We start from the raw sequence: 12,865 nt of genomic DNA on the forward strand, positions 1-12,865 counted from the left end.
ATCTCATCAAGATTCAACATGATAAGTTGTTATTTCAAGTTATTGGGAAGATTTTTTAAGTTTTGCAGGAGATGCCAAACTCATGCATGTTTTATCAAGGTGTATCAAATTCCGATTCACTTGTTTTTTGTACACACCTCTTTAAATTAAAATGCTTGAGTATAATAAATTCATTAGTGTTATCAAAATCCATCAGCGGTTTAATTGGCTTCACTTCTACTTCACAACTGTTTTTTCCTTAATAATTCATTATTTGTCTATATAGAATGTTTATTAGTCAAAAAGCAAATCAAACATCAATAGTTAAAGAGCAAATATTTTTGAGAATTATTGATGAAATATGGTGAATATGGCGAAAAAACTACTTTTACTTCTTTCACAGATTTTTGGAAGAGTATGAAACTGTGTGCTCTTGTAGCAATTGCGGTGAAAAAAGGGCAAAATCTATGAGATAAAAATATTGATTGGCGGTGACTATTGTGAAAAATATTTCACAGTGTTGATTGCAGTTTTTTTCTCATCTATGCCAGCAAATGTTTTGAATTTTTTGATAGTGCAATTTTTTCTCGCTTTATTCTCCTTTCACCAAAACTCCAACAATTCATCTCACTCGCCACAATTGTTTCCTGACAACTTTTACCGCTGGTTCCTCGGCCGTGCCGAATTCCCAACTCCTGTTCTACAGAAAAACGGACCAAGTGTTTTTTGGTCTACATAATCTGCAGGGAAGATAGAGGTTGGAGCCATATTTCATTATTTGAATTCGCGCACACTTTTCTCTCTCAGAACAGGAAATGATTTTCTTTCAATTGTTAGCTAATTATATCCGCTGAATTATTTAGAATACAGATCGTAACACTGATATTTCCAATTATTTTGAACATGAAAAACAAACTTATGACAATTAAATTTAAACCATAATTTTTTATTCTGCATTGAAAACACATCAACTAACTAGAGAACTGTTTCCACGAAATTTTACGGCGCACAATATAAATGCAATCTGCTGAAATGATTAATAATTTTAAAATTTTTCATATCACTTGGCTTTTAACTGCTCTTTTAGTTGTTTGTGTTATTCACATCGTTTCCGGCATTTTCTCATTGAATTGTACATATTGCGACGGCGAGGTATTTGGCATTCATGTGTTTTGACGCATTTTTTCTTGTATTCATCAAACATACCATGCGTCCCCAGTCGAACAGTATGCAGTGACGCCTTTGAAAGAACAAGGCTTGTCGACTGTTCGCTTGCGACCATTAATACTAGCAATATGAAGTGTCATGATTATTCCCATGATTAAACCAATATTAAACATTGCTAGTTCTGATGAACAGACATAACAACTGTTTCGTTTCCCACCAGTAGATCATAACCCTACATTATCAATTTTACATGTTTATTATGGTATTTATAACTTAGAATTTCAAACATTCACTAAGGGCAAGGGGGTCCATGTGTTATTTGCATTTACTGGGGGGGGGGGGTGTTAATTACATGGTCTGGATACATCGAAAAACGCACAAACTTTTAAACCTGGTGAACGCATGAAAAATTGGACACGAACGCACGGAAGTCTGGATATACCTGATTTCCTTCTGGCACCCCCAGCCCCCCCCCCGCCGGTAAGCATTAGTTTGTGAACACCTGAAATTATACAAACATTTTGTTCACGGGAGAAAACGAAACAGTTCCCAGGTATGTACAAAACCTTAAGTTCAGGAAGATTGATTTCTAAAAAAAATTGTTGCTCGTCTAATTGATGCTTTTGAAGTGATCAAAAATGTCTGATTATACTGTTGCAAAAAAATTCAGGGAAAATTCGATGAGCTGTGTGACTTTTTTCAAGGCGATCTTTGAAGATTTCTGCAGATATTGATTTATTAAATAAAGATGCTCTCAACAATATTAGGTCAAATTGATATATTAGGTTTGGACTCCCTTCATCAGAATCCCAAGGCGGTTTATGACCAGAATTGAAATCGAATGTTGTATATATATATATATATATATATATATATATAGAGCAAAAAATTATGTGTTACATAGCAATTGTGTGGCGGGGGGTGGAAACAGGGTAATATGTTTCTTCCTACCCCCACTTTAGTGGGGAGGGAGGAACTATATACTCAACTGGGTTTTTTTTTGTTCAGTCAATTTTGGACGATCGATATATTCATTGTAGAGGATTGTGAGTGGTATCATTGGAACGCTCGTCCAGCGTAGAATACGGAATTAAAAAGATTTTTTCGATTTTCGTTTTTTACAGGGAGTTATCGAGGTTTAAAGTTTTGTGATTATTCGACTGTTTTTGTTCACATTTTCAGTAATTTTTGCTAAAATTTGGCACAATTTCGCTAATATAATTCAAAACAAGATAAAATTTTTAACGGCAGAGTGTTGTTGTTATTGTTAGAGACAGAAAAGCGTTGCTGAATTGTTTGATTGAAGTTTTTTTTGGCTTAAATTTTTGATAATCTTTTGAACAATCAAAATTTTTTCATCAAAAATGGCAACAAAAAAAGCTTTTTTTGGTCCACTTTGTCAAAGTTTGCTAGACTTAGTGACCTAGAAACCTTAAGACAGACTCCCTAATCTGAAAAAGAGCGCTAGTTGCAATTAGGCGCCGTATGAAATTCTTCTGGAGTTAAAACTTTGACGTTTTTTGCATATTTGACTCGATAATTATACAATATGCATCGCCTTGTTGTCTATCATCGAAAAACGCTGGATACATCGAAAAACGCACAAACGTTTAAACCTGGTGAACGCATGAAAATTGGACACGAACGCACGGAAGTCTGGATATACTTGATTTCCTTCTGGCACCCCCAGCCCCCCGCCGGTAAGCATTAGTTTGTGCACACCTGAAATTATACAAACATTTTGTTCACGGGAGAAAACGAAACAGTTCCCGGGTATGTACAATACCTTAAGTTCAGGAAGATTGATTTCTAAAACAAATTGTTGCTCGTCTAATTGATGCTTTTGAAGTGATCAAAAATGTCTTATTATACTGTTGCAAAAAAAATTCAGGGAAAATTCGATAAGCTGACTGTGTGACTTTTGTCAAGGCGATCTTTGAAGATTTTTGCAGATATTTTTTTATTAAATAAAGATGCTTTCAACAATATGAGGTCAAATTGATATATTAAGTTTGAACTCCCTTCATCAGAATCCCAAGGCGGTTTATGACCAGAATTGAAATCGAATAATGTATATATATAGAGCAAAAAATTATGTGTTACATAGTAATTGTGTGCGGGGTGGGGGTGGAAACAAGGTAATATGTTTGTTCCTACCCCCACTTTAGTGGGGAGGGAGGAACTATATACTCAACTGGTTTTTTTTGTTCAGTCAATTTTGGACGATCGATAAATTCATTGTAGAGAATTGTGAGTGGTATCATTGAAAAGCCCGTCCAGCTTAGAATACGGAATAAAAAAAGATTTTTTCGATTTTCGTTTTTTACAGGGAGTTATCGAGATTTAAAGTTTTGTGAACATTCGACTGTTTTTGTTCACATTCTCAGTAATTTTTGCTAAAATTTGGCACAATTTCGCTAATTTTGGCTAAAATTTTTACGGCAGAGTGTTGTTGTTATAGTTAGAGACAGAAAAACGTTGCTGAATTGTTTGATTGAAGTTTTTTTTGGCTAAAAAGTTTGATAAAATTTTGAACAATCAAAATTTTTTCATCAAAAATGGCAACAAAAAAAGCTTTTTTTGGTCCACTTTGTCAAAGTTTGCTAGGCTTAGTGACCTAGAAACCTTAAGACAGACTCCCAAATCTGAAAAAGAGCGCTAGTTGCAATAAGGCGCCGTATGAAGTTCTTCTGGAATTAAAATTTTGACGTTTTTGGCAGATTTGAATCAATAATTATACAATATGCGTCGCCTTGTTGTTTAGTATTTGAATTCCACGCAACAATTGGTCTAATCTGCAAACACTTGGAACACTTGGTCTGTTTGCTGGGCCTGTTTCAGGTAGATGTTTGACAATATCATGGATTCTTAAAATCAGTAACTTTTTGGCTTTATTTTGATGCTGCCATTTTTCAAAATATTTTGCTTTTGTTTTTTAATGTTAACTACTGACAATATTTTTTATTCACGGCTCCGTTAAGGAAAACTCAAATTTACGTATATTTGAGGCCGAATGTTGATACAGTTTGTTTTCAGAGAACCAAAGGGTTTTTATGGCTTTGAGGAAGAGTTTTATTAAAATTTAACTGAATTCTTGACTTTTGCCTTCAATTGTTATTCTTTTGGCAGTCTGATTTTTAAGTTTAACCACTCACAAATCTAAATTTCTTCCTCAAAAGGTGGAAGTTAACCTTCTCTATCCATTTGGTTGTTACATAATGTCTCTTATGTTATTGAATGTATTTTTTTTAAGGAAATTTCTGTGAATTTTTGAACTTGTCAATTTTTTATACTAATTTAGTCAACATTTTGCTTATTCTGAGGTCAACCTTTCCTCCGTAAAAACAGGTCAACTTTTCCTCCGTATGGAAGACAAACCAATTTTGTGGTAGATTGTTTTAACAGAAGGTTTTCTCGCTTTTGGTACTACGAGTTTTCAGACAAAATTTTCTGATATTTGTGCAAAATTTCCCATTTTTGCTGTTGTTTTTGTTTCTTTTGTATATTGTAACGTTATTTAACAATATAACTGAAAAAAAGCTTTACAACATTTGAAATTTAACATATTTTTTGTCTTCATAACATTTGTTTTGGAGGGCTGCGACACCGTTCTCTTTCAGAAATTGGTAGAGTTTTTTCATTTTGCCCTTTATTTGTCTTTCTTTTTTGTTGTCTTGTGCCAAATATTTTGTAATTGAATCCTCTGAGGCCAATTATATACAAGCAATTGAACTTAACAACTGATATCGGTAAATCGCTAATGGTTGTTTTGACTTTCGAATTAAATTTCTAAAAAAAGAGTAATAGTATTCTTTAACTTACCTCTTTTTGTTCTGGTTTGCGTTTTTTTTTCGTATGTTAAAATGTTGTATCATTTTCCTAAATTGGCCCCATTATTTACAGTTTTTTAATGTTTTTTTTAATCAAACAAAAATTTTTCTGTTGTTTAAACATTTTAAATGATATCTTCAGGGCTTAGACAATTTATTTCAGAAGAATGTTGTGAAGTTTAGACACTTTTCAGTTTTTGTGGTTCTTTTTGTTGTCATTTTGTGATAGTCGTTTTACAAAAAAACGTTATGATGGTCAAAGGAGACGCAAATGAAGATGTTGTATTGTAGCGGTTAATATCTTAGAAGTTTAATGGCTTCAAAACTGTGGTTTCGTAAAGTTGTTTGTGAAACTTATTAGTTCAGCTTGTATTTTAATGTTATTTTATAGTTTTATGATTTAGTCTCATCAAAAACAGTTGCAATTAGTTTTCCAAGTAGTTGCAAGACAATCTGTCTACTCTTTTAATCGAAAGATTTGTCGGCTATGAGTTTTGAAAATATTTGTTTTTAATAAAAAAAAAAGATATATTTTTGAGATCTGCCAATTTTGTTCCTGTTAAATTGTAGCTAAGCATCTCTATATACAATTCACATCATTTATCTATTGAAAAACAACTTGCTCTTTATAACGGATTTATTTTCTTTTCATGGTCTTTCTTCTTCGAACAACCAGTTTTCATAAAAACCAATTTTCATAGTTTTTGCATATTTGACTCTTTTTTGTAGGTTTTTCTTTTCTTTTCATAGTATCACAATAATGGGCGTCATTTGAGTTACAAATTTTGTTACCTTCAAACAATTCTAACGAAGGTCTTTATTGTTTTTGTGATCAGCTTAATATTTAGTTGATTGGGTGGATATGGTTTTCGTGCATAATTTTTTGTGCAAATTTTTATTATTTGCCTGTATTTGCAGTTTTTTGTAGTCGTATGACATATCCTGGATAATGAAAGGCCTCAGTCGCTTTCTATTGAGGTATAAAAGACTCTCTCAATGATTTCATTTGATGTGTAATGTTTCTAATCAGTTCGAATTTAATTCTTTTTTTAAAAAAAAAAAACAATGTTTTAAAAAACTTTGCCCCTTTTGCTCATTTCTAGTCAACTTGTTGCCAAGTCGTATTGAGGAAAAGTCCCATATTTTGTTCCCAAAAAGTGCCGGTTAATCTTCTGTGTATAAATTTTATCTGATGCCATTTTAATTTAGGTTAGTAGTGGTTTTCAAAAAATGGACAAGGAGTTTTGGTCGTAATTAATATTTGTAACTATTTGAATTTTTTTGCCGTCTTTTCTGGTAGTCATATTATGGTAGCCACAGGTCTCATAGGCCCTCTAGAGTAGATTGTTTTATTTCTTTAGTAGTTTGTTGAACGATATGTTGATATGTTAATTTTTTTTATCTCTTCCTCATTTGGTAGACAATTAAATGAAAAATGTAGATGAGCGGGGTCGGAACTTAATGTGCGAACGCACACTGCCGAGCCTCCTTGTTTTTTTTATTGGAGAGAAGGAGGGGATGGTGGGGTTTACAAGGGTCAAATATTTTGCACCGCTAGCCCCAAAGATCTTTAGAAATGGTAGATTTTTCTGCAGATCGAATTTCCGTACTCAGGAGAAATATCTTAATTACAGCCCTCCTAAAAAGACGCAAGAACTAATATTGCGACAGAGCAAGTTTGAACCAATCCTATACAGAAAGTGCCATCTACTCAGCAATTTCCAACTCTAATAACTAGCCAAAAACGGCGGTTGCGCTCGCCACACAACAGCCACTTTTATCGGAGAGGTAGGGGGGCCCTGGCAGCATGATATAACAATTTTTTTCATTCCAAAGAAACTCCAGGCGAATTTTGCAAAGGGAACGTCAGAGTGTTCTAAAAATTTGCATGACTTGCATGTCATGACTTGTGAATTTCTATGTTGGCCTTATGATTCGTAACGATTAAAACAAATTTTCTATTGTTTTTCTTGGAAATTTTCCTGTTGAACTGGGAAGAATTGAAATTTATTTAAAGTGTCAAGGAAAATTGGCAGGTGTTGTAGTTTTATTGATTTTCGGCTAAAACCTAGTTTAATTTTGACAAAGCGGATTAAAAATCGCTCTTTCCAGTTTTGAGAAAACCCACTTTTAATCTGCCCGACACACATATTTTTTGTAAGCGGAAAAACTTGGGGCAACGTGGGGTAAATGTCCGCCTCCCACTATGCAGATTGTCAAATCGATTCCAACCCAGATGAGAATTATAAGGAATAACTGTACGTTTACAAAAACAGTTCTATGTACTCGTTGAGGAGGAGTTGCTTGTATCGCTTTAATTCCTTATTCAAATGCGCTTTCTTTTTTTAAATGTGCCAATCCTTAGTATGAAGATTGAGCAGTGTTCCCTTTCGTTCATTTCAACCTTCTCCTTTGAACACAACTCTTTCGATGCGCTGTTCGACCGACGAATTTAAGTCTGTAGCTGAACACGATTATTAGTTTATGCAAGCATTCAGGCAAGTGAACCGATTCTATCACAGTAGAAACAGTTGCGTTCTAGAAGATCACGGTTCAATTTTGTCAGAAATTATTTGGTTGGCCTAATTCATTTTTTGAAGAATTCTTAACAGTGGATTCGGTCTTTGAAAAGTGGACAGGGGTCCACAGCAAAATGTGTTCCATCGCAAATTATGAACAACCGGGTTAGTAAGGGGCTCGTCCCAGCAAAACAGCCCCTACAAATCGATAACCGAAATTCTATTCTGATTTTACTAAAATTTTACAAGACTTGCAGGCGTCCGCCAGCCCGCTCGCCACGTCAGGTGGTGTTTAAGCAAGTGAAGCAATTTGTGCTGTTGCTGGTAGCTGCAGCGAGGGTCTGTCATAATTAGGAAAAACGGGGACTCAACTAGTATCGCGAAAAACCTGATATTGGGGAAATGCTTGCCTTTCCAGTTTCATGTTATATCTGCCTTTATATTAAAATTAGAACATTATATCGCTCAATTTTTTTATGTTTTTTTTACAAATCCCCTTGGACTATTTCTTGATTCTTCAAATTTAGATTCAAGGGCGTTTCTACTATTGAAGACTAAACTGATACCGATTCAAACTACTAAGCGGGTTAACAATAACCCTATCCAACATTTGTTAAACTGAGAATACCTGTGATGTATGTGATAATTGACTAACTCAAAGCACGCACGATGATGGTGAGGAAGTCCTGAACGTTCCAAAGTCCTGAACATGTGATTTTTGTAAATGCTGCCCAAAACGATGACAATGTTTGAAGCGGCAGCACTCAAATTGTGGGAATGCAATGGGGGGAGGTTTATTTTAGATAAAAAATGAACAAAATTTTTCATTTTGTATGAGATAAAGGCTCACTTAAAATGTCAAGGATAAGATAACTCAAGTAAAGATATATTTCAGATATGTCAAATGACTGGGAAAAATATGACAACAAATAAATCATAATTCGAATGCCGTTCTTCACCTTGTTTTTACATATTTGGTCCAAACTCTTTATACTCATCAGAACAGTGAAATTAGCATACACGTACCATATTTACAGAAACGATCAAGCCTGATTCAGAAAAAAAATCCGAGAAGGTCCCAGGCTTGATTCAGAGTCCGATCAGGTAAAAAAATCTGCTAAGAGAACACAGACTCTGAGAACTCTAAGATTTCAAAAGAATCTCTGAGATTTCTGTTGACAGAGAAAAATCAAGACTTGGGAGTCTGCCCAGAGCAATCCCAAATCTCGGGTGTTTCTGCCGAAAGAAATTCCAATTCTTGCGTCAATCTGTGAAGAGTATGGCCATGACTTGGTGACATCTTGGCAGACAAAGTGTAAGACTTGGGATTTCACTTGGCAGAAAGACCTAAGACTTGGGATTTCCCTTGACAGACTCCCAAGTCTCTCATTCTCTGTCAATAGAAATCTTAGAGGTTCTATCGAAATCTCAGGAACCTCAGACTCTGTGTTCTATTAGGAGCTTTGTATTTAACCTTTTCAGACACTGTATCAGGCCTGAGACCTTCTTAGATTTTATTCTGAATCAGGCCTGATCGTCTCTGTAAATATGGTACGTGTATTCTAATTTTACTGTTATGATAAGCTTAAAGAATTTGGACGAAAAGATCTCAGACTTGTTTTTCTCTGAACAGATGGTTAGAGTGGCGCATTTTTCTATGTTGAGGGGAGCTTTTAGCTCTTTGAGTAGCCTAATGGACAAATAATTCTCCAAATACACCAGTTATGATTATAAATGTTATCAAAACAAAGTTCATCGCTCTTGGCTAGGTATGATCACCTTTTCAAGGCCTAAGAGGTCCGTAAAAGGGCATAAAAGGTATTCAGGCTAAAATTCAACACTAAACTTTGCGCAGAGAAACCCGACACTTGGATTCTGCTCTACCCAGAAAACACAAATCTTGGCATCTCTCAGCCCAGAATGTTCACAAGGCTTGGCTCCCCTTCCCAAGTCTTTACATCTCTCTACCATTCTTTGCCTCTGGAAAATCTATGCATCAGGCCTGATAGGCTATGAGGATTCGTTACGGGTAAACATAATCTAAAACTAAAAATTGCCGTAAAAATCTTTCTCTCGAAGAGCTGAACAGATGGTTCAAAAAACACGAATGAGAGTAGAAAATCCATTTTTCTCCATTATAACGAACCATAGAGCAGCAATGCGATTGGTTTTTTTTCCCTCGTTTTTGAGAACATTATTGAAACAGATTCTGAAATAACCAAAAAATTTCAAAATTTAAAAGTGTCTATAGTCCAAATGCTTTGGTTTGTGCTGCCTTTTTTGATGCCTTTTTTGCTGAATTTTTGATGTCAATGAAAAATAAAATTGAGCAGGAATTTTAGTCTCTCTAAAACAGTAAATGGAATGAGTAATTCCGAAATCTAAATGAATTAAGCGCCATTTTAGTCGGATCAGTTAATTTATGTTTGGAGAAAAACTCTGTTTTCAATTTTACGCCTGATAATATTCTATTTTCTAATACTTTTTGCGAACAGTTATAAAGTTGCTATTTTTTGTGACGCTGACTCTGTGTTTTCATAAACACATGTTTTTTGTTTTAATTTTGGTATAACTTTTTAAATATTTATTGACTTATAATCTGGTCCAATAAATGACGTGACCTATGGAGTTAATGACTTATGGTTTTTTGTTTCTGACACTATGTGAATTCATAAAGTTTTTGAGTTTTGAAAGCGTACATTTTTTTTCTAGTCTTATAATTTGAACTAAATAATGAGAGCTTTTGTTTTTCAAAAGATAAATAATTTAAGAAATACAATGATTTCAGGTTTTAGTCAGAGATTTTAATCAATTTCCCTTTTGTTTGTTTTCGAAAACAAGGGAATTGTTGAAAATTATATCTCTAGGTGTTGTTTTTTCCGATATGTAACTTGGGCTCTTTTATGACACGTCAAATCTGCTTGCGCAATTGAACCTCTTCATAATTACACTCCTCATAAAATCAATCATAGCAAAACAAAAATGAACCTATTCGTTTGTTTCAGTTTATAGCAAACAATTCTTTTTTCAATGTTCATAAATTTTTGAGGTGAGTTTTCCGCCGTCGTTGGCAATTACTTTTCCCTTAATTGTTTGTATTTTTCTTTGGTCAAAAGCAAACAGGAAAAAATTAGCCTTTACCCTCATCCTAACAATAAATTATGTTTTTTATCAGTTTTTTGTCTATAGTGAGTTGTTTTATTAAATTTGACGCCACTAATTTACAAAAACCAAATATAACTTTGGTTCTGCCAATTTTTATCTTTCTAATTGCTTTAGCTATTTCAACAGAACCGATGTTTTCATGCATTTGCTAAGTGGATTGTAAAGTTCATAAGCACGAAGGGATTGGTTTTGATAATTCTGTCCAATAAATTTTGGAAATTGATTCTTTTTAAATTTTCTGTCTTTTGTTTTGTTTGTACGTAGGGTTATACGCCTTTAACAATTAAAACCTTTTGTTGTCGTGGAAATGTTAATGATTAAGTTGTTGGCTGTCTATTTTGTTTTGTAATTCAAAACCTGCTGTTAAGTCATCTTATTTTGTTTCCATAATACGTCGTCTCACCTAATCTTTGTTAATATCATATTACCGCGAGCCAGAAATCAGAGGGCCACTTTTTGGGTGACGTATATCACTAACCAGCTAACGTTTTGTGCCTGTCGGTTACTTCTAACTGTTTGTTGTATAGGGATTTATGTAAATTAAGTGAGTAAATTATGTAAACTTTTTGAGATGAATTACTTCACCGATTTTTTTGTAACTAGTACTGTGTTTTCGTACTCAATGATACTTCTCATTGGCAGTCAATGAAGTATAATCAAACCTATTTTTGTTTTAATGTAACCATCTAAACGAGTTTTTGTTTTTGATAATATTTGTTATTAAAAAATGGTGAATTTGAGTTTCGTTGTAAAACTTTTTTTGTTTTTCCACTAGAATAGGTTTCAGCTGAAAAAAAAACAGACCTCATCGGTCCGCTAATGTATTCTTCAATTCAATTAGTACATTATTTTCATACCGATTGTGTTTAATTACGGTGCTGCTCATTTTTATTGATTTCGAACTATCTTTTGAATCAGTTGTTGCTTTTACTATGCACTGATTGTTTTTATGCTTTCTTGTTTTTTGTTGAAAAATTTATTAAAAAGAAATTTTAGCCGCTTTTTATTAACTTGTATGAAGTGTTTTGGGATAAATCAAACATAAATTAGAGAATTTGTACAAAAAAATTTTGAACATCGAAACGAAAAAGGAGGGAAACGAAAAAATTTGCCGCCTAAATTGTATAATGCATCAATGAAATGCTGTATATTTACAAACGCTACAAATCTACAACTTCTCTATTGAAAAAGGAGGCTGAAATAGTTTTTGATATTCCAGATGTACATAATTTTTATAATAAATGCTGTTGAGTTTTAAGTTTGTTGTTTCGACTCATTTTACTGAGGGAAGTACTAGATACTCAAACGGGTTTTTTTGTTCCGTCATTTCTGGCCGAACGACATATTCATCGTAGAGGGCTGTCAGTTGTATCATAAGAAAGCCCGTATAACGTAGAATAATAACGAAAATAAAACATTTTTAATTTCGTTTTTTTTGCGCAGGGAATTATCGAGGTTTAGGTTTTGTGAAGATTTGACTGAGTTTCGTACTTACTGTCCACATTTTGAGTGTTTTTACGCTATTTTTGTCGACTTTGCTCAACACTATATTCAATTGGAAACGGTAGTGTTGTTGGTTTAACCTCTAAAAACCTAAAATGATTTTCGAAAAGTTTGAGCCAATTTTTTTGCCAAATTTTCGTTAAATTTTCAACCTTCAGCCTTTTTCTCATAAAAACGGCAGGATATAAGCTTCTTTAGTCAATTCGTTTACATTTAGCAGATTAAAACTATCCTGATGTCTGCTGACAAAATCACAATTAATCAATTAAGCAATTCTAAAAAACTAATGAACTCCAAAAAAGCTAGTTTTACTTGTGGATCATTTGAGTGTGTTCTTGAATTAAAATTTATCAGATTTTACTATTTTTATTGCAAAATGCATCAATTAATTTGGATAAACTGGCTTTTTTTGAAATTATCCACCTCCAAAAGAATTGGCACAATTACGTGTTCCTCATAGGCGAACAGCAATAGGAAGGTTAGTTTAATTGTTGTTTCTTAAGCTCCACAAAAAACGGATTGTAATTAGTCGATCCTTTTTTGTAACTGTTTTTCACGTTTTGCACTTTTTGGATTTTCTTATGTTCTTCTGTTAATAACCGAAAAAAAAACAAATAAAATCAAGACATATAATTTAGAGGTCTAAAGGGCCTTCTTGAGATTTTCAGGGAAACCTACCTAATTTTCAGGTCGAAAGCTTAT

At 33.6% G+C, this 12,865-nt stretch overlaps 1 long non-coding RNA gene across 1 annotated transcript; it reads right to left on the reverse strand.

The window, feature by feature from the left end:
- Positions 1–788: 788 nt before the first annotated feature.
- On the reverse strand, positions 789–1,829 carry LOC142345274 (uncharacterized). The gene is made up of 2 exons (XR_012759303.1): positions 1,713–1,829; positions 789–1,327 (listed from the first exon to the last, which is right to left on the reverse strand). It is a non-coding gene; the product is annotated as an uncharacterized LOC142345274 (long non-coding RNA).
- Positions 1,830–12,865: the final 11,036 nt, after the last annotated feature.

The sequence above is a fragment of the Convolutriloba macropyga genome, chromosome 9, assembly GCF_964194025.1.
Source record: "Convolutriloba macropyga chromosome 9, txConMacr16.3, whole genome shotgun sequence".
NCBI lineage: Eukaryota > Metazoa > Xenacoelomorpha > Acoela > Convolutidae > Convolutriloba > Convolutriloba macropyga.